The sequence below is a fragment of the Callithrix jacchus genome, chromosome 4 (genome assembly GCF_049354715.1).
Source record: "Callithrix jacchus isolate 240 chromosome 4, calJac240_pri, whole genome shotgun sequence".
NCBI classification, from domain to species: domain Eukaryota; kingdom Metazoa; phylum Chordata; class Mammalia; order Primates; family Cebidae; genus Callithrix; species Callithrix jacchus.
Window position 1 is genome coordinate 130784407 of NC_133505.1, and position 21905 is coordinate 130806311.

At 36.0% G+C, this 21905-nt stretch overlaps 1 protein-coding gene and 1 long non-coding RNA gene across 21 annotated transcripts in view; one reads left to right on the forward strand and one right to left on the reverse strand.

The window, feature by feature from the left end:
- The window catches only part of NKAIN2 (sodium/potassium transporting ATPase interacting 2), a 1060472-nt gene that overhangs the window by 415333 nt on the left and 623234 nt on the right, over positions 1–21905 (forward strand). The window lies entirely within an intron of this gene.
- Positions 14733–21905, reverse strand: part of LOC118153130 (uncharacterized) — a 42455-nt gene continuing 35282 nt past the window's right edge. For all 4 annotated transcript variants that reach the window (XR_004742420.3, XR_013534532.1, XR_013534530.1 and 1 more), the window contains one exon: positions 14733–19062. This is a non-coding gene — a long non-coding RNA (uncharacterized LOC118153130). The remainder of the gene's footprint in view (positions 19063–21905) is intronic.

The following is a 21905-nucleotide window of genomic DNA, read 5'->3' on the forward strand; positions in this document are numbered from 1 at the left end:
ATTGTTCGAGCACAGTGTTAGTCATGCTTAAAACTGCTTGACATAATGGGCTTTCTTCTATTGGAATATCTTGTATTAGTTTAACCTTGCTTGTGGGATTTACAGTTTATTGAATAAGAACAGAATATGATTATTTCTTTTTAATAAAATATGAAAAATAAACATGGGAATACATTGCTTTTAAGAAGTAAATGTAAAATCAAATGACTTTAAACCTAGTACAGTTCTCTGGTGACATTTATAATAACTTGCCTAAGGCATTAATTCTAATCACTTTGTCATTATTTGCAGTTTTATTTTAAGCACAGCTTTATATTAATTCCCTTTACTGTTTTAGTTTTAAAAGTAATATATGATTCTCTTTTAAATTATTTTTATGCTGCAACTTAAATCTTCCAATAAAAGAACAAAAAGGTTGCCCTTAAGATGTAGTGATACTGAAGCCTTAATAAGCAATAGGCATTATAGACAATGCTTAGCATCATTTGGGCAATCTTGAATCAGATCTCAATAATATTAGTTAACAGAGTGTTAGAGAGTTTATAGTATTCTCACCTAGGAGTTGGCCCACTGGCAGCTACTAAGAGGACAGCAGCCCAGTGAGGCCCTCGCAGACCTTTTCAGTATCAATGAAACAAGGACAGGATTGTTAAGGAGATATTCATGCACTTTCATAGTCATTGCTATAGATTTCTACAATTCTAAATCAGAAAATGTTGTCATATTATTGAACTTCAAATTTCAGCATTTTTGAAAAAAATGTATGAATTTTGATCCTAATTTTAGCGTTAGTTGTTCTGCTAAATCTCATTTTTCTGTAATGGGAGGCATTGGTCCATACATTAAAACCGTCCTTGCATTACTTAATGCTATATTTAATATTTTGATTGATTATTTTGTTGGATATTCATTTGCTTTAGTTATTAGACTCAAAATCATGCAACTTAAAGAACCCAGGAATGGCATTCATGCATCAAGGAAAGAAGAGAACAAAAATCAATTTATTAATAGCTCTCCTGCAGATACACTCATGATGTAGATTGAACTATTTAATGTTTATTTCATTAGATATACTTGCATATTTATTTGCTTTTAATTAGCTTCAAGCAATAATGTCTGCTGCCGGTAGGTCTTCTCTCTCCATATCTAAGTCCTACCTATCTTTTCAAATCCATATTTTACATTAGAGCATCCTTCAGGAGATATTTAATGACTCGCACCCCAGGTGATAAAAGTTACCTTCTCTGAGTTTATTATGACACAATTTTTGTATATTTTATGCCCCATGTATCACTTTTTTACCTTGTATCATAGTAATTTACATACATCATTTTTCCTCTACTTTGAATTTATTGAGGACAAATTCTGTATTTTACAAATCTGGATTGGGTACTCAATAAATACCTGTCAAGTAACTAAATAAATGAGCTGTGTGAAAATTAAATTGGTTCCAGTACTCTTTGTAAAATATAGCTGCAAACAAACATTTTTATTTCTGTTGGTGCTTTCAAAACTGCATTCAAATTATACTAAATAAATAAGAACCCTAACATTAGCAGCATACTCAACAGAACAAAAAGAAGAGATTTTTAAAAACGAAGGCAGAAGAGTGAGATAAACATAGTCTTGACCATGGGAAGAGTTTGGATAAGTTATAACAGATTATCAGAGGAGAAAATTTCAAATTAAGTTCCTACATTGCTGGTAAATATTTGACAACTTACTCTCTTAAAAGTGTATGTGTGTATATGTGTGTTATCAACAGTTTATAAATAATAAAAGTATAAAATATGTATTGATAAATAATAAAATATACAATATCTTTATTGTAAAATTCATATAGTGACTTAATTCTCACAGAATGTTTTTCTTAATTTTTTCAAAATACTGATATCTGTAGTCAGTCTATTGTTGCATATGATGAATAAGTATATTTCCAATACATATGTTTAAATGAGCAAGTAGATAAAAGTGAAACAAGGAATATCTACATGGAAACTTGGCATTTTGAATAAGAAGGTGAGCAAATTTTAGCTAAATTGGATAATAGCTTTCAAATACTCAAATAATATTTCTTCACTTTGTTGTTCTATTCACAATGTAATTACTACAGAGGTGCCAACATTTTACTTTGATCTTCATTGTTAACATTTCCTCCATTATATACTTAAATCTAGACAATAGGGAAAACAATAAATCAAGATCAAGATCTAATTTGTAGCATTTGGCAATTCACATGTTGTAAATATTCTCACCATAACCAGTTTTGAGATACCAATGGGATGTTACTGAATGTGGACTTCAAAAGAGATTAAGAAATAGCACACCATTATTAACATTCTCGACAACATAGAGGAATAGATGTAAAGAATCTTTTGAGTATGAATGTAGCAAAATTATTAATAATTGATGAGTTTAGAATATAAATTTTTGTCTCGAATCCATATACTTGTATTTTCATAATATTTATTTGGTGGGAAGTATGTATACTTTGATTTTGAATCACTGCTATGTTTAACAATGAACTTGTAAAATTCCTGACAACTTTTTTTTTTTTTAATTTTTTATTGGATTTTAGGGTTTGGGGTACATGAGCAGTGCATGCAAGACAGTTGCGTAGGTACGCACATGGCAGTGTGCTTTGCTTTGCTTCTCCCCTTCACCCACATTTGGCATTTCTCCCCAGGCTATCCCTCCCCACCTCCCCCTCCCACTGGCCCTCCCCTTTTCCCCCAATAGACCCCAGTGTTTAGTACTCCCCTTTCTGTGTCCATGTGTTCTCATTTTTCATCACCCACCTATGAGTGAGAATATGCGGTGTTTCATTTTCTGTTCTTGTGTCAGTTTGCCGAGGATGACGTTCTCCAGATTCATCCATGTCCCTACAAACGACACAAACTCATCATTTCTGATTGCTGCATAATATTCCATGGTGTATATGTGCCACATTTTTCCAATCCAGTCTATTATCAATGGGCATTTGGGTTGATTCCAGGTCTTTGCTATTGTAAACAGTGCTGCAACGAACATTCGTGTACATGTGTCCTTATAGTAGAACGATTTATAGTCTTTTGGATATATACCCAGTAATGGGATTGCTGGGTCAAATGGAATTTCTATTTCTAAGGCCTTGAGGAATCGCCACACTGTCTTCCACAATGGTTGAACTAATTTACAACAGTGTAAAAGTGTTCCTTTTTCTCCACATCCTCTCCAGCATCTGTTGTCTCCAGATTTTTTAATGATCGCCATTCTAACTGGCGTGAGATGGTATCTCAATGTGGTTTTGATTTGCATCTCTCTGATGACCAGTGACGATGAGCATTTTTTCATATGATTGTTGGCCTCATATATGTCTTCTTTAATAGTTGAATCTTACAAGGATCAAAACTTGTGGCTGGGTGTGGCGGCTCACACTTATAATCCCAGCATTTTGGGTGGCCGAGGTGGGTGGATCACTTTGGGTCAAAGTTTGAGATCAACCTGGTCAACATGGTGAAATCCTGTGTCTAATTGAAATAGAAAAATTAGCCAGATGTGCTCACTTGAACCCAGGAGGTGGAGATTGCAGTGATCTGAGATCATGCCATCGCACTGCATCCTGGGCAACAGAGACTCTGCCTCAAAAAAAAAAAAAAAAAAAAAAATCAACAACAACAGCAACAAAACCTTGCATACATCTATTTCTACAACAAATGGACTTGAGGGTGGGAAAACATTTACAAAATCATTTGAAAGTCTTTTCAAAGAATGATCTCATCATTAGCTCTTTTCCCAACCTGGGCAATCAGGCATTTATTCAGCTGATTCTTGCAGAAAGAAGCCATTGCCTACAGTATAGAGAGACTCCAATAAGCTTTCTAGAGCTTCTCTCATAAATATTATAGGGAGTCAATCAAAAGAAACAGCTTTTGAGAAAAGCTGCCAATATAGGAGACAAAAACAAAAATACCAGGCAAACAAAGAAGAAATAAACTCACAGAAAAGAGAAATTAGTCAGAACTATGTGAAGAGATCTATGGAAATATTTTCATGGCAAAAGAGAATGATGTTGTTGAAAAAACAAAACAATAATCATGGAACAAAAACAATAAACATTTTTAATTACTAAGTAAAGAGCATTTTGGAATTAAAATATTTGGCCATTTATTTTTAAAATATGAATAGAACATTTGAAAAATAAACCAAAATAAATCTTTCAGGAAATGTAGCCAAACTCAGTGAAAACAGAAGATAAAGTATTTTAAAATTAGGAAGTCAATTAGGTGATGTAACATCTAACTAACAGGATTTTTATAACAATCAAATAGAACGAAGAAAAGTGATTTTCATGCAAATAATACAAAAAAAGAATTAGCGATTTGAAAAAGACTCTCCAAGATGATGGGCCCAATACTCATGTTCTATAATCCTTATTATAAATTCTAAATGTACATGATATATGGAAACTTTAGAGCCACTGAATATTAAAGATATCCACAGGGAAAAGCATATACAAAATTAAAAACAAAACTAAATGTGATTGGACTAAAAAGAGCATTCATTTTTCAACTATGTACTAGAAGTCAAAAAAATTGTTTTCAATTTTAAACTTCTAAAGAAAAATTATTCTCAATCTATAATTTCATACTTGTCGTAAGAGTAACAGTGTAATAAAGGTCTCCTCACATATGTAAGGCCTGAACACGTTTTCCTAAAATGTGTTCCTCCTTTTTTTCCAAGATGGAGCCTTGGTCTGTCACCCAGGCTGAAGTGCAGTAGCTGTGATCTCAGCTCACTGCAACCTTCACCTCCCGGGTTCAAGTTATTCTCCTGCCTCAGCATCCCGAGTACCTGGGATTACAGACACGTGCCACCACACCCAGCTAACATTTGTATTTTTGGTAGAGACAGAGTTTCACTATGTCGGTCAGGCTGGTCTTGAACTCTTGACCTCATGATACCCCCGCCTCAGCCTTCCGAAGTTCTGGGATTACAGGCGTGAGCCACCGCACCCAGCCCCGAAGTGTTCTTTCTTAGGAAGCCATTGGAAGATCTTCTCAACAAAATCAGCTAATACACGAGATCCAGCAACTAGAAGAGTACCTCTAAAAGACTATTAAATATAGTCCCGGCCGGGAACGGTGGCTCAAGCCTGTAATCCCAGCATTTTGGGAGGCCAAGGTGGGTGGATCACGTAAGGTCAGGAGTTGGAGACCTGCCTGGTCAACATGATGAAATCCCCCGTCTCTACTAAAAACACAAAAATTAGCCAGCCCTGGTGGGAGGCGACTGTAATCAAGTAACTGGGGAGGCTAAGGCAGGAGAATCGCTTAAAGCCGAGAGGCGGAGGTTGCAGTGAGCCAAGACTGCACCGAGATTATGACGAATTACGCCACTGCACTCCAGCCTGGGCGACAGAGTGAAACTGCGACCAAAAAAAAAAGTCCCCAGACCACACACTCAGTCTAAATAGGAGCATGAGTATGGGAGAATGGATGGGAGAATTTAGAAGTATGTGCAAGGATTTCAAAAATTAATGATTGAAAACCAAAGCAAAAATGCACTTTACTCCAGGTAGAGAAAAGCTGCTCAAGAGGAATTAAAACTGCAGTCAAATTACAGTCGATTTTTATTATTTGCTAATTGCTTATTTGTAAATTTGTCTAAAATGTACAGGAACATTTATTTGTAATCCTCCACTCAATATTCATGGCACTTTTACAGCCATTCGCAGACATATGAAAAGCAGCAAAAATCTGAGAGATTCAACACGCGTATTCCCAGCTGAGATCAAGCAAAGCAACACTCTGCCTTCTTCTTTGTTCTCAAACTATATACAAGTGTGTCTTTTTTTCTGTCTACCTAGTGTCACATTTTATTACATTTTGGGTATAATTTCACTGTTTTAAATGGCCTGCAAGTGTGGTGTGTGGTGTTTCTCAGTGCGAGAAATCTGTGATGTGCCTCATGGAGAAAATGTGGGTATTAAATAAGCTTCATTTAGGTATGAGTTGAAGCGCTGGTTGGCTGTGACTTGGACATTAATAATTCAATAATATATATTAAATAGGTTTTATATTGATTGGCAAATACATAAATATATTGGCAAATAGGCTGTGAGCAGAGACTCTCAGAAACCTAATGTTACGTTTTGCCTCAAAGCAATGATTCCTTATTGGATAATTCAATGTTTGCAGCCAATGTGTAGAACACAATTATTATAAATAACAGGAATTGACTGTATATGACACCATTTGACCTGGCAAGCAATTTTCAATAAATATAAAATAAGGTATGAATTATGGGTTAATATGACCAAAGTTTACCATATAGCTATACTGGGAAAATGGTGAGAGGATGGCAAAAGAGGAAAAAATAGGAAGTGCTAAAATTAATATCAGAAAGTACCAATATAGGCATATTCTATATAATTATGAAGCTAAATAGTAGGCGAAATAACTCAGTTCTTGAAAGTGGTGGCCTGTGGAAGCATCCTGGGAAAGGGGGAAGAGTAAGGTAGGAAAGTGTTGCTTTTAATTTAAATTGTGATGTTACATGTCGTTCTAAATCAAGATTATTTACTTGAGAGATACATATTAATATTTTACAAATAAAAATAAACTTTTGATAATATAGTTAAATTTTAAAGCAACTCTACATGGTTATATCAATTTTATATTTTAAGGTAATCTAATGTCTTTTAATACATGGTAGAGGGAAAAAAGTTTTTCAGGGTGTGTTTTGGTGAGATTTAGAAACAAAATACACTAAAAACCATCTGTATGATGGCAAATGATTGCATTTTTATGTCATTGATACAAAGTACACATTTATTTCTATTTTTGTTTTGTTGATTTGTTTACCTAAAGGTATTTTACAACATTTTGGTAGTATGAAAGCCTGACTAATCAGACCGCTTTGTCATCCTGGAATTTCAACTTGCATTCTCAACTTCATGAATAAATGATTCTACTGAATTTAGTCTTCCATTGTGTCACGTATTACAAAGCAATGTTGCATCTTGGCAAAAATTCTGCTGGCAGATACATAGACAAAGCTCAAATTTGCTCTAAGATGTTTTTCTTGCCAATAGTTTCTAAGATAGACCTAAAACTAAATCAGTTGTGCTTTATATAATAGCAGTAACACTATTGGCATTTGTATGTAGTCCTTTGGAGTGAGAATAGAGAATAATTTGGTTGAAATTCCTGAAAGCTACATTTCCAGAGGAACAAAAGGAAAAGGAGGAATTCTTCTAGTAAAAGGCAGAGTAGCAAAGTATATATACAAAAAAAGAAAAGGCATTATTGACTTGCAGAATGTTCTAAAAATATCTCATTCAATAAGTACATCTTGCTAGTTGACACAAAATTATATTACCGTAGTAAGTTGAGTAATTTAAATATAATTAGGGATTAAAAGATAAATGGCATAGAATGTGAAACTTGTTTTCGTGTGTGCATGGAGTATTTTTTAATAAAAATAAAAAAAGTAATCTGTAAATTAAAACCTTTGTGTATTTTCAATTTCATTTGAGTTTATTTTCACATGACTGATAAAGATGATGAAGCAAATGAGTTTCATCATGAATTTATTCTCAAATAAATGACACTTTCCAATATCCTGTTTTGGAAAAAAGAATGAAAAACATTTATTGATTCTTAATAGGACATGTATTTCATGAACATTCATTTCTATGCCATGTCTCAAGCTGCATCTATAAAACAACAAAATACTGTATTAAATAAGAAGAAAATCAGTCTATCAACTAGTAATAGAGAAACAATAATATTTTTTAAAAACCCATTGGCTGATACTTATTTTCAGTGAGTTTACTCATTGTTTTTTAGAGAGTTGATTTGTTCTGATATAACTTCTAATCAATTTTAATATGTTGTAAACAGATTTAGTGAGCTCTGTAAAAAAATCATCTAGTTTGACCTACTTTTTAAATACAAGGTATTGGTAGATCAAGAGTAACTGCTGGTGACAGCTATAAATTGAGTATTGTGTTAGTTCATTTTCTTTTTAATTTTTTATTGGATTATAGGTTTTGGGGTACATGAGCAGAGCATGCAAGACAGTTGCGTAGGTACACACATGGCAGTGTGCTTTGCTTTTCTTCTCCCCTTCACCCATGTTTGGCATTTCTCCCCAGGCTATCCCTCCCCACCTCCCCCTCCCACTGGCCCTCCCCTTTTCCCCCCAATAGACCCCAGTGTTTAGTACTCCCCTCCCTGTGTCCATGTGTTCTCATTTTTCATCACCCACCTATGAGTGAGAATATGCGGTGTTTCATTTTCTGTTCTTGTGTCAGTTTGCTGAGGATGATGTTTTCCAGATTCATCCATGTCCCTACAAACGACACGAACTCATCATTTCTGATTGCTGCATAATATTCCATGGTGTATATGTGCCACATTTTTCCAATCCAGTCTATTATCAATGGGCATTTGGGTTGATTCCAGGTCTTTGCTATTGTAAACAGTGCTGCAATGAACATTCGTGTACATGTGTCCTTATAGTAGAACGATTTATAGTCTTTTGGATATATACCCAGTAATGGGATTGCTGGGTCAAATGGAATTTCTATTTCTAAGGCCTTGAGGAATCGCCACACTGTCTTCCACAATGGTTGAACTAATTTACACTCCCACCAACAGTGTAAAAGTGTTCCTTTTTCTCCACATCCTCTCCAGCATCTGTTGTCTCCAGATTTTTTAATGATCGCCATTCTAACTGGCGTGAGATGGTATCTCAATGTGGTTTTGATTTGCATCTCTCTGATGACCAGTGACGATGAGCATTTTTTCATATGATTGTTGGCCTCATATATGTCTTCTTTCGTAAAGTATCTGTTCATATCCTTTGCCCACTTTTGAATGGGCTTGTTTGTTCTTTTCCTGTAAATCTGCTTGAGTTGTTTGTAAATTCTGGATATCAGCCCTTTGTCAGATGGGTAGACTGCGAAAATTTTTTCCCATTCTGTTGGTTGCCGATCCACTCTAGTGACTGTTTCTTTTGCCGTGCAGAAGCTGTGGAGTTTCATTAGGTCCCATTTGTCTATTTTGGCTTTTGTTGCCAATGCTCTTGGTGTTTTGTTCATGAAGTCCTTGCCTACTCCTATGTCCTGGATAGTTTTGCCTAGATTTCCTTCTAGGGTTTTTATGGTGCCAGGTCTTATGTTTAAGTCTTTAATCCATCTGGAGTTAATTTTAGTGTAAGGTGTCAGGAAGGGGTCCAGTTTCTGCTTTCTGCACATGGCTAGCCAGTTTTCCCAACACCATTTGTTAAACATGGAATCCTTGCCCCATTGCTTGTTTTTGTCAGGTTTATCAAAGATTGTATAGTTGTATGTATGTTGTGTTGCCTCCGGTGCCTCTGTTTTGTTCCATTGGTCTATATCTCTGTTTTGGTACCAGTACCATGCTGTTTTGATTACTGTAGCCTTGTAGTATAGTTTGAAATCCGGTAGTGTGATGCCCCCCGCTGTGTTCTTTTTGCTTAGAATTGACTTGGCTATGCGGGCTCTCTTTTGGTTCCATATGAAGTTCATGGTGGTTTTTTCCAGTTCTGTGAAGAAAGTCAATGGTAGCTTGATGGGGATAGCGTTGATTCTGTAAATTACTTTGGGCAGTATAGCCATTTTCACGATATTAATTCTTCCTAACCATGAACATGGAATGTTTCTCCATCTGTTTGTGTCCTCTCTGATTTCGTTGAGCAGTGGTTTGTAGTTCTCCTTGAAGAGGTCCCTTACGTTCCTTGTGAGTTGTATTCCAAGGTATTTTATTCTTTTTGTAGCAATTGCGAATGGCAGTTTGCTCTTGATTTGCCTTTCTTTAAGTCTGTTATTGGTGTAGACGAATGCTTGTGATTTTTGCACATTGATTTTATATCCTTAGACTTTGCTGAAGTTGTTTATCAGTTTCAGGAGTTTTTGGGCTGAGGCGATGGGGTCTTCTAGGTATACTATCATGTCGTCTGCAAATAGAGACAATTTGGCTTCCACCTTTCCTATTTGAATACCCTTTATTTCTTTTTCTTGCCTGATTGCTCTGGCTAGAACTTCCAGTACTATATTGAATAGGAGTGGTGAGAGAGGGCATCCTTGTCTAGTACCAGATTTCAAAGGGAATGCTTCCAGTTTTTGCCCATTCAGTATGATATTGGCTGTTGGTTTGTCATAAATAGCTTTTATTACTTTGAGATACGTTCCATCGATACCGAGTTTATTGAGGGTTTTTAGCATAAAGGGCTGTTGAATTTTGTCAAATGCCTTCTCTGCGTCAATTGAGATAATCATGTGGTTTTTGTTTTTGGTTCTGTTTATGTGGTGAATTACGTTGATAGACTTGCGTATGTTGAACCAGCCTTGCATCCCTGGGATGAATCCTACTTGATCATGATGAATAAGTTTTTTGATTTGCTGTTGCAATCGGCTTGCCAATATTTTATTGAAGATTTTTGCATCTATGTTCATCATGGATATTGGCCTGAAGTTTTCTTTTCTCGTTGGGTCTCTGCCGGGTTTTGGTATCAGGATGATGTTGGTCTCATAAAATGATTTGGGAAGGATTCCCTCTTTTTGGATTGTTTGAAATAGTTTTAGAAGGAATGGTACCAGCTCCTCCTTGTGTGTCTGGTAGAATTCGGCTGTGAACCCATCTGGACCTGGACTTTTTTTGTGAGGTAGGCTCTTAATTGCTGCCTCAACTTCAGACCTTGTTATTGGTCTATTCATAGTTTCAGCTTCCTCCTGGTTTAGTCTTGGGAGGACACAGGAGTCCAGGAATTTATCCATTTCTTCCAGGTTTACTAGTTTATGTGCATAGAGTTGTTTGTAATATTCTCTGATGATGGTTTGAATTTCTGTGGAATGTGTGGTGATTTCCCCTTTATCATTTTTTATTGCATCTATTTGGTTGTTCTCTTTTTTATTTTTAATCAATCTGGCTAGTGGTCTGTCTATTTTGTTGATCTTTTCAAAAAACCAGCTCTTGGATTTATTGATTTTTTGAAGGGTTTTTCGTGTCTCAATCTCCTTCAGCTCAGCTCTGATCTTAGTAATTTCTTGTCTTCTGCTGGGTTTTGTGTTTTTTTGATCTTGCTCCTCTAGCTCTTTCAATTTTGACGATAGGGTGTCAATTTTGGATCTCTCCATTCTCCTCATATGGGCACTTACTGCTATATACTTTCCTCTAGAGACTGCTTTAAATGTGTCCCAGAGGTTCTGGCACGTTGTGTCTTCATTCTCATTGGTTTCGAAGAACTTCTTTATTTCTGCCTTCATTTCGTTGTTTACCCAGTCAACATTCAAGAGCCAGTTGTTCAGTTTCCATGAAGCTGTGCGGTTCTGGGTCGGTTTCTGAATTCTGAGTTCTAACTTGATTGCACTATGGTCTGAGAGGCTGTTTGTTATGATTTCAGTTGTTTTGCATTTGTTGAGCAGTGCTTTACTTCCAATTATGTGGTCAATTTTAGAGTAGGTGTGATGTGGTGCTGAGAAGAATGTGTATTCTGTGGATTTGGGGTGGAGAGTTCTGTAAATGTCCACCAGGTTTGCTTGCTCCAGGTCTGAGTTCAAGCCCTGGGTATCCTTGTTGATTTTCTGTCTGGTTGATCTGTCTAGTATTGACAGTGGAGTGTTAAAGTCTCCCACTATTATTGTGTGGGAGTCTAAGTCCTTCTGTAAGTCATTAAGAACTTGCCTTATGTATCTGGGTGCTCCTGTGTTGGGTCCATATATGTTTAGGATCGTTAGCTCTTCTTGTTGTATCGATCCTTTTACCATTATGTAATGGCCTTTTTTGTCTCTTTTGATCTTTGTTGCTTTAAAGTCTATTTTATCAGAGATGAGAATTGCAACTCCTGCTTTTTTTTGCTTTCCATTAGCTTGGCAAATCTTCCTCCATCCCTTTGTTTTGAGCCTTTGTGTATCCTTGCATGTGAGATGGGTTTCCTGGATACAGCACACTGATGGGTTTTGGATTTTTATCCAATTTGCCAGTCTGTGTCTTTTGATTGGTGCATTTAGTCCATTTACATTTAGGGTTAATATTGTTATGTGTGAATTTGATACTGCCATTTTGATTCTAAGTGGCTGTTTTGTCTGTTAGTTGTTGTAGATTCTTCATTATGTTGAAGCTCTTTAGCATTCAGTGTGATTTTGGAATGGCTGGTACTGCTTGATCCTTTCTATGTGTAGTGCCTCTTTTAGGAGCTCTTGTAAAGCAGGCCTGGTGGTGACAAAATCTCTGAGTACTTGCTTGTTCGCAAAGGATTTTATTCTTCCTTCACTTCTGAAGCTCAGTTTGGCTGGATATGAAATTCTGGGTTGAAAGTTCTTTTCTTTAAGAATGTTGAATATTGGCCCCCACTCTCTTCTGGCTTGTAGTGTTTCTGCCGAGAGATCTGCTGTGAGTCTGATGGGCTTCCCTTTGTGGGTGACCCGACCTTTCTCTCTGGCTGCCCTTAGTATTCTCTCCTTTATTTCAACCCTGTTGAATCTGACGATTATGTGCCTTGGGGTTGCTCTTCTTGCGGAATATCTTTGTGGTGTTCTCCGTATTTCCTGCAATTGAGTGTTGGCTTGTCTTGCTAGGTGGGGGAAATTTTCCTGGATGATGTCCTGAAGAGTATTTTCCAGCTTGGATTCATTCTCTTCGTCCCCTTCTGGTACACCTATCAAACGTAGGTTAGGTCTTTTCACATAGTCCCACATTTCTTGGAGACTTTGTTCATTCCTTTTTGCGCTTTTTTCTCTCATCTTGGTTTCTCGTTTTATTTCATTGAGTTGGTCTTCGACTTCAGATATTCTTTCTTCTGCTTGGTCAATTCGGCTATTGAAACTTGCGTTTGCTTCGCGAAGTTCTCGTATTGTGTTTTTCAGCTCCTTTAATTCATTCATATTCCTCTCTAAGGTATCCATTCTTGTTATCATTTCCTCGAATCTTTTTTCAAATCTTTTTTCAAGGTTCTTAGTTTCTTTGCATTGATTTAATACATGATCTTTTAGCTCACAAAAGTTTCTCATTATCCATCTTCTGAAGTCTAATTCCGTCATTTCTTCACAGTCATTCTCCGTCTCGACCTACTGCCTGGCGTCCCGTGTCTTTTTATACTTGGGAGTTTCCCCGTTCTGTGGGCAACAAAGATCAGTCTGGAAATGCAGCACTGACTCACCGTTTGTGAATTCAACGCGGGCTCCAATCCTGGGTTGTTCTCACAGCGCCATCTTGAGTCCCCTCTCCGTGTTAGTTCATTTTCAAACTGCTATAAAGAAATACCCATGACTTGGTAATTTATAAAGGGCAGAGGTTTAATTGATTCAGAGTTCCACATGGTAAGGGAGGCCTCAGGAAACTTACAATCTTGGAAGAAGGTAAAGGGGAAGCAAGCACCTTCTTCACAAGGCAGGACGAGAGAGAACAGCAAAGAAGAAACTTCTAAACACTTATAAAAAAAAAATCAGATTTCATGAGAACTCACTCACTATCATGAGAACAGCATTGGGGAATCCACCCTCATGATCCAATCACCTCTCTCCCTCGACACATGGGAATAAGTCCCTCCCTCAAGAGGATTACAATTTGAGATGAGATTTGGGTGGGGACACAGAGCCAAACTATATCAAGTATGCAAACTGATCCTTTTCTAGAAGTCTCTTTCAATTTAAAAAACTATATTAGGACAATTTATTAACTCATTCAGGAAATTTTTTTTTTTTATTTTACTTTTAATTTTTATTGTTGAGACAGAGTCTCACTTTGTCATCCAGGCTTGAGTGCAGTGGTGTGATCTCTGCTCACTCAAGCTTCGCCTTCCAGGTTCAAATGATTCTATTGCCTCAGGCTACCAAGTAGCTGGGACTACAGGTATGTGCCACCACACCTGCCTAATTTTTTTATTTTTAGTACAGCCAGGGTTTCACCATGTTGGCCAGGCTGGTCTCAAACTACAGACATCAAATGATTTGCCCACCTTGGCCTCCCAAAGTGCTGGTACTAAAAGCATGAACCACCATGCCTAGCCAACACTTACTGAATATGAATTACGATTCAAGAGTCTGTTAAGTGTAGAAGATATAAGCAACAGGTAAATTTTAAACATTTATAAGAAATACTGCGGTAATCTTGCTATGATGAGGTATTATGAAAGCCTATAGGAAGGAGGTATTGTCTCAGTCCTAAAGGTTGGCTTTCAAGTAGAGTAGATTTTGAGATTTTACAGACAACATTGGTGAAATAGTTGAGAGCTGGTATACTCCTATTTATTCCTGTATCCTTATTGACAATCTAAATTTAAAGATAAGTGATACATGAATAAATTAAAAATAATAACAAAATGCTAGGAAATAACAAATTTAGATATGAAAAATAAAGGAATGCAAAACTCTGTTATTCTTTGTTTAATTTAGCATTGTTTCATAAGCATTTTTCTGTGACCTTAAATATAAAGCATAACATTTATGGCCTTCTACTTAATATGGTTAGGCACTGTGTCCCCACCCAAATCTCATCTTGAATTGTAATCTCCAGCTGTTGAGGGAGAGACCTGGTGGGAGGTGATTACATCATGGGGGTGGTTTCCTTCATACTATTATCATAATAGTGAGTGAGTTCTCACAGGAGCTGATGGTCTTATAAGAGGCTCTTCTCCCTTCTCTCACTCACTCACTCACTCACTCACTCTCCTTGTGAAGAAAGTGCGTGCTTCCCCTTTTACCATAATTGTTTCCTGAGGCCTCCCCAGTCATGCCAAACTGAATAAATTAAACCCCTTTTCTTTATAAATTACCTAATTAAATACATAAGTAGATAAATCTACATAAAGATATAAATAATTGAGAGTGTGTCAGGTGGTAATTAGTGCTGAAGAAAAGTAAAATAGTACAGGTTTGGGAGCATTGGTAGGTTGGATGCAATTTAAAATAGAGTAGTCAGGAAATGCCTAATGGAGAAGGAGAGATTTTTGGAAAACTCTAAAAGAGGAAAGGGAATCAGACAAGTAAACACATAAGGGAAAAGTGTTTATAGGCAAAGGAAACAATAAGACCATATGCCCAGGCCTGGCCGTCGTATGAGATCACCCAGAATAGAACTCTGGTTGCTCCAAAGCTGATAAGGTAGAACCAGAAGAAAAGACTGATGAGGAAGGCCAGTGAGGGTGTGAGGAATACTGAAAGCCAGGTGAAGAACGTATTGCATGTCAGAGAATCACTGTGTCTCTTGCTGCTAAGTCATGTAGAACATGGACCAAATATTGATCATTTGGCTATGTGCCATCATTGGAGACAAGGACAAGAACACATGTGATTCCTATTGTAAGTTCAGGCAATATTAGAAAGAACTGAATTGGAGAGAGTGAGTGGAGACAATATTGAGAAAATTTGCTCTAAAGAGAAAGAGACCAATGAAGCTGTAACTGGAAACGAAGATGGAGGCAAGAATAAGCTTTTTTGTGGTGGTTGTTTTTTTGTTTGTTTGTTTGTTTTGGGAGGAGAAATTTGGCATATTTGTATTTGAATGAAAATATCCACTGAATAGGAAAATAATTGAAGATGCAGGGAAAAGGGGAAGAGTTGTTAAAGCAAAGTCACAGAATAAAGGAAAGGTAATCGAATCTAGGGTATCTAGGGTTTCTACCATTGGGTATCTTTTCCTCACCCTTCTTGGACTCTTTGTTTTTGTTCTAGTATTTATACAAGACACTACTATCGAAGAGGTATTGCAGAATTCCATTAAGCATTTTTCTGTTATTTAATTCTAAGTAAGTCACTGATAAAGAGACTTTAAATAATCTGTTTGTGGCAATTTGAAGATTCTTTACAAGATGTAAAGTTAACTTCATTTTCTTGTTTTGTTTATTTTGACGACTTGCATTGGAATAATTGAACTCAATATTACTTTATTTTATATGTTCCGCTTAGACATCCTTCCCTATTGAGAGTTAGTTAGAACATTTGCTTATAGTGAGTCATCTGCCTAGTTGAGATAGCTACCACCTATTGCTACATGACAAAGACAACAAAAATATAGAGATCTGCATAGTAATACAAAATGAGAGTATTTACTACCTGTGTATAATCATATCCAGAAAAGAATGCAGAATGAAAACATTTAAAATGAGATGGTGCATGCCTAGGATGGAGTTTCATTAGTCTAATTTGAATATAAATTCACAACTTAAGAAATGTGGGGGATTCCAAAGTTTGTTTTTAATTGATATTACAATCTCTCAGAGTCAAGAACAAGATGAGAGCTGATACTGCTGTGTATGTGGGGGATGTGTGCATATACATATGTACATGACTACATAGTCTGCATACATTTACAGTCAATATATGTACAGTATTCACATATTTCCATGCATTCTCATATGTGTGCAGATACATACATATATATTTGTATTTATGTTTTGAAGGAGAGACTCCTGATTATTCCTTTGAAGTATGACTATGATTTACTATAATTATGATGTTTGGTTTATTACCAGCTTCATTTATGGAACTAAAAGGCCATGGTTAATTAGTTCAGCTGAATAACGTATTGATTAACAAAGCTGTTTTTGTGTCTTTTTGAGACATCATTTAGGTAGCCTAAGAAAACCAAATCCTCTAAGAATTACATTATTTTCCTTTCTTGTGTTATTTCTAGGTGCTGATAAGCAAACTGTAGTTCCCCCCAGCCTAGATGCATCATCTACTTGGGAAATACTGTTCTAGACAAAAATCGTTAGAGTTCTGATTGATGCCCAGCATTTTAAGCAGTCTTCTTCTGAAAGGGAGATGCCTCCCTTTCAGCTCTGAATAAATATAACTAAGAGATGGTTATTTAGTTCATTTCTCATACAAAGGTTTTAAGAAATCCTGATCTTTTCACATTATGTGAAGATTGTTTCCTTAATACATGGGTCACAGGTGTTAATATAAGTGAAATATTTTCCACTTTTCTAAAGTTCTGCAGACCTTGAAACTGTTCTGAATATTGAGGTTTCAACAATTCATTTTTAGTGTTCATGACAATTGGGTATAGTAATTTTGGATGTGGCTATTTATTGAACAGGAGTGAAGGGTGACTTGGGAGTATAAGCTTTTTCTCTTATTATATTCAGTCAAGTATTACAGTCAAGTACTACAGTGGGCCCCAAGGTAACTAAAAAGTGAAAACTTACTCTCCAGGTTAAGATAAATATCCCATAGCTGCAACTATCTAATCATTCATTCTTTCATTCCATAGGTGTTTACTGGGCTTTCAATATAGATTGCTTTGTTTTCAGAGCTGTCTACTCACAAAAAATAAAGATGAAAAAATAAGATATTCAACAAAATGTTTCTGTTCCTATGTTGTGGTAAATTTTCTCTTCATTAATGCCTCCACAGAAAATTGATGAATTTAGTTCAATTTCAAAGATAGTATAAAATAATAGCAAATTTTAAATGTCATATCTATAGTGTATATTTTTCATTCCTAGTCATTTATGATACTATGTCTTATAAAATTTCCATACAGAGGTATTCTTATTTGTCTGAAATCATGAGAATGCTTCCTTCCTACTTGACTAGGATTATCTGCCCTATTTTCTAAGATAATCCATTTGGAACTTATAAAAATTTCTCTAAAATACATTTAGCATTCGAAGAAAATCTTTTAAGATTGTTAACTCTAGTTTGACTTAAGGATTAGAAAGTACATTACTTCTTTCATAGCTTATTTTTGGAAACTTGATGGCATTGCAAAGCATGTGCCATTGTCAGGAGTCATAGTATGTGTTCACAATAAAATTAAATATGGAAAAATATGCATATAAATGTGTACAAATTTGAGAAAAACTTATTTTATTGATCATTTTCACATATGTATAATATGCCTAAAAAATATAAATCTCTACAAGTTTGTAGAGTTTCTTTTTCCATTTCAGTTGAAGGATTTTTTGTCCAGATGCACAAATACTTCTGAGATAAAGGAAGAATATGTCACAGGATCCAAAAAATCTTTATGAAAACCTAGCTCTTTTCTCTAGAGGCATGAGGTATATGGTCTGATGTGGGGGGTCTATTTTGCTGTTTATACACTGGTCATTTTTTCAGAGGCCATTTATTAAAGCAACAGACGGGGAGACATCCATTGTATTGTTTGCGTTCTGTTTACTACAAAATGTTGGAAGACTTGGAAAGCTCCACTAAAATAATTGGAGATCAAAGCCTAAGTCCAGTGTGACAGGAGAGAAAGGACACTCAATTTCACTGGAGGTAGAATGCTTCACCACAAAAAGCTTTGAAATAATCTTTAATTTGTATTTTTTTCCTAGGTAAGCTGTTAGGTCAGTGGCTACACTTTAAGGTTTTTTACAAAATTACTTTTATATGAGTCTTCTAGTGACAGACCTTTTATGCTTGAATATATGGACAAGTTGTAAAAGTAACCTGAAATTTGATATCCTTTCTCATCAGCATCTGTTTATTTGTATATAAAGTTTATATACTGTAATGTACATATTTTCAAGAAGCAGGGTTTCTTTAAAACAAGCTTTTCCCTTGCTAGAGTGTTCTAATTTTTTGCTGTTGAGCATTTCTTGTCTCAGATTTTCTAGACCTATGTTGCCCTTGGAACATTTCTATTGTTGAATCACTAACAGCAGATAATGAATCACCGCCAATGTCAAAGGCAGAGTATTGCCCTAAAGATCAAATTTAATTCTTGGCCATGTTGTTTTGAGACTGATTATTTTCTCTTCCTCCCTCTCCTCTTCTTCATTTTTATATTATTATTTTTTTACTTAGAAGTGCTCCCACATCTTTGTATTTGACAGAAAGTTGTATAAAAGTCTAGACTTCGGGAAGGCAAAGAGCCAATCTCTTTACTTTTTTGACCACAAGAATGTGCAATGTCATCTTTTAACAAACAAGAATTGTTTTCAGTAACATGAATAAATCTGTCAGATAAGATTTTAGGAGGTGTTTTGGGAAGTATTTCAATTTTATTTATTGTTCATTACTTATGATAAATTTAGCACTTACACACAGGAGTCTTTTTCTGAAAAGCACTTAACAGATTTCTTTGACTTCTCCCAATAACCCTGTAAGAAATAGAAATAGAGTATTTATAACCTCTACCTCACAGGTGAAGCTGCTGAAACCACACATTTATACTCTTGTGCGATTTGCTCTTGAAAAGAAATTTCTTCATGTTTGGAAGATTCACTACTGCTACTCTCTTGGAGGCAAAAAAAAAAAAAAAAAAAAAAAAACAAAGGTTACTAATACTCTGAAGCTAGTGGACTGAACTCAAACCTCCTTATTAAGGGCATTTATGCCACTTAGAGGGACTTGATCACATATTCCTGTTTGGATCCCTGTCAAGTGGGGTTTGGAGTGTGGATTTGTGGATTGTGGATTGACCGACATGTGGATTGTGAACTGACTTTCCCCTCCTTTGAGATCCTGTGTGGCTGAAGCTTTTTCTATGAGATGATTCATGGTTACGGTATAAAAAGAAGTACAGCTATGACATTGCTGTTTTGTAAAACTCTTTTAATATTGAAGTTGGCATTTACACTCATGCACAATTCTCTAAGGATTCAGTGCCTGTGAGTTTTTCTAAGCTTTGTATTTTATCTTTTAATCTGCTTTTTATTGTAGAACATGCAGAATATTTGCAGATTCAAACACCCTTAAATTAAAAGAGTGGTATTCATTTCAATGTTATAAGTTTAAATTTTGGGAGCATTTTTCTGATAAATAATCATATCCCATCCAATTTTCCAGAGATGCCACAAGTTTCATTAGTAGCTGCTTTTCATTCATTAAGGACTTACTCTTTTGGATAGACAGTTTCCCAAGCACCTTTCCTAATCCTTTCCTATTTAGATCAGCACAGGCCCAGGTGTGAATTCTTAGAACACAGAAGGTATAATGCCTCATAACTGAGGCCAAATGGGCCTTCTGGACCAACATGGAACACACAAGTTTTCCTTTGGTGAAGGGAGAAAAATAAAATAGACCTGTCTTAGCTTGAGCTGCTGTAACAAGATACCATAGACTAGGTCACTTAAACAACAGACATTTATTTTACATAGTTCTGGAGACTGGAAAGTTGGAAATCAGGATGCTAGCATGGTTGGGTTCTGGTGAAGACCCTTTTACAGCTTGTAAACTGCCACTTTCTTGCTATATTTTCATGTGGCAAAGCAAGAGAGAGGAAGTAAGGGAGATCTCATGTTTCTTCTTATAAAGGCACTAAACTCATCATGAAAGTTCCACCTTCATGATCTAATTACTGCCTGACTGTTTTTGTTTCCCCAAAATTCATATGTTGAAACCTAAAGCCCAGTTTGATGCTATTTGGAGGTGGGATAAAACCCTTTTGGAAGTGAAGCCTTCCCAAATGGGTTTAATGCCCTTACAGGAAGAGGCCAATGAACTAGCTAGCTGTTGTTTTTCTTTTTTCTTTCTTTTTTTGCCACATGAGGCTACAACAAGAAGTCAGCAGTGCTGGTAAGGCCCTTACCAGAACCTGGCCATGCTGGTACTCTGACATCAGATTTCTTACCTCTGGAACTGTGAGTAATAAACTCTCTTGTTTGTAAGGGATCCAGGCTATTATACTTGGTAATAGCAGCCCAAACAGACTTAGACATCACCCCAAAGCCCCATCTTCAAATACCATCACACAAGGGTTAGGGCTCCAATGCATTAATATATTGAAGACACAATTAAGTCCACAGCAAGACCCAAAAATATGTTAAACTAACCATTGGCCATGGTAGTGGCCAATTACCAGGCTTCCACTTGGCCGCGATCTATGCTGAGTACTGTTGTAAGTCTCTTGCTTTAGAAAGCAAGTTTCTTACCCACTTCTCTGTGTTTTTACTGTGGGTCTGTCTATTGCCAGATCTTTTTCTGTTTCAGTGAAGTCAATTTTTAATATAAAACAAAATAGTTTTAACATTAAATGGTGCTTTGAAATTATTTGTGAATCCAAAGCACTGTACATCAGATATACTTTCAGTAGAAATAGGAAATTAAAAGCATAATGCCTATAGTCCTATTGCATTCATTCTATCATGGACAGATTTTTATCACAAAAAAATGTAAGGAAAGAGATGCTAGTAAGCACTGACTTGTCTAAGCTGAGAGATCGTATAATACTATTAGTCAAGTAAATGATGTGGCACAATTGAAGGTGTGTTTCTAAGCATGGTAGATTCAAAGTTAAGAAAGGATATATAGTCATAGGAAAATATCCAGAATACATTAATCTATTTTTTGTACTAGCCTAGCTCAGATGACAGTATTTAAAGACAGAAATTCTTTGATAGGCAACGAAAATGGAGGAGAAAGACCATATAAAAGAAATGAGAGACTGTAAGTATGATACAAGTTATAACTTCAAACATAAAGATGAATTTAATGGCTGTGGCAGGTTGCTACTCAGTATTAAGTATGTCCAAACAAATTAAAAATTCACTTTACCCAGCCTTGAAGATATATGGACTACCTGAAGAGCAATCTGTACTCAGTAATCTTAATTCTAAACATGTTAGGAAGAAGTTATCTCATAATGTGAAAAACCATAAAATCTGCTTTCTGATAATATATTATGCTCGTGTATTTCCATGTGTTTTCAAATATAGATGGTTGGATGGATAGATAGATATGGTTTGGCTGTGTGTCCACACCCAAATCTCATCTTGAATTGTATTTCCATAATTCCCACGTTATGTCAGGAACCTAGTGGGAGATAATTGAACCACAGGGTCTTTGCCATGCTGTTCTCATGATAGTTATATCTAATGGTTTTAAAAATGGGAGTTTCCCTGCACAGACTCTCTTTTTGCCTGCCACTATCCATGTAAGACTTGACTTGAACTTCTGCCATGATTATGAGGCCTCTCTAGCCATGTGGAACTATAAGTCCATT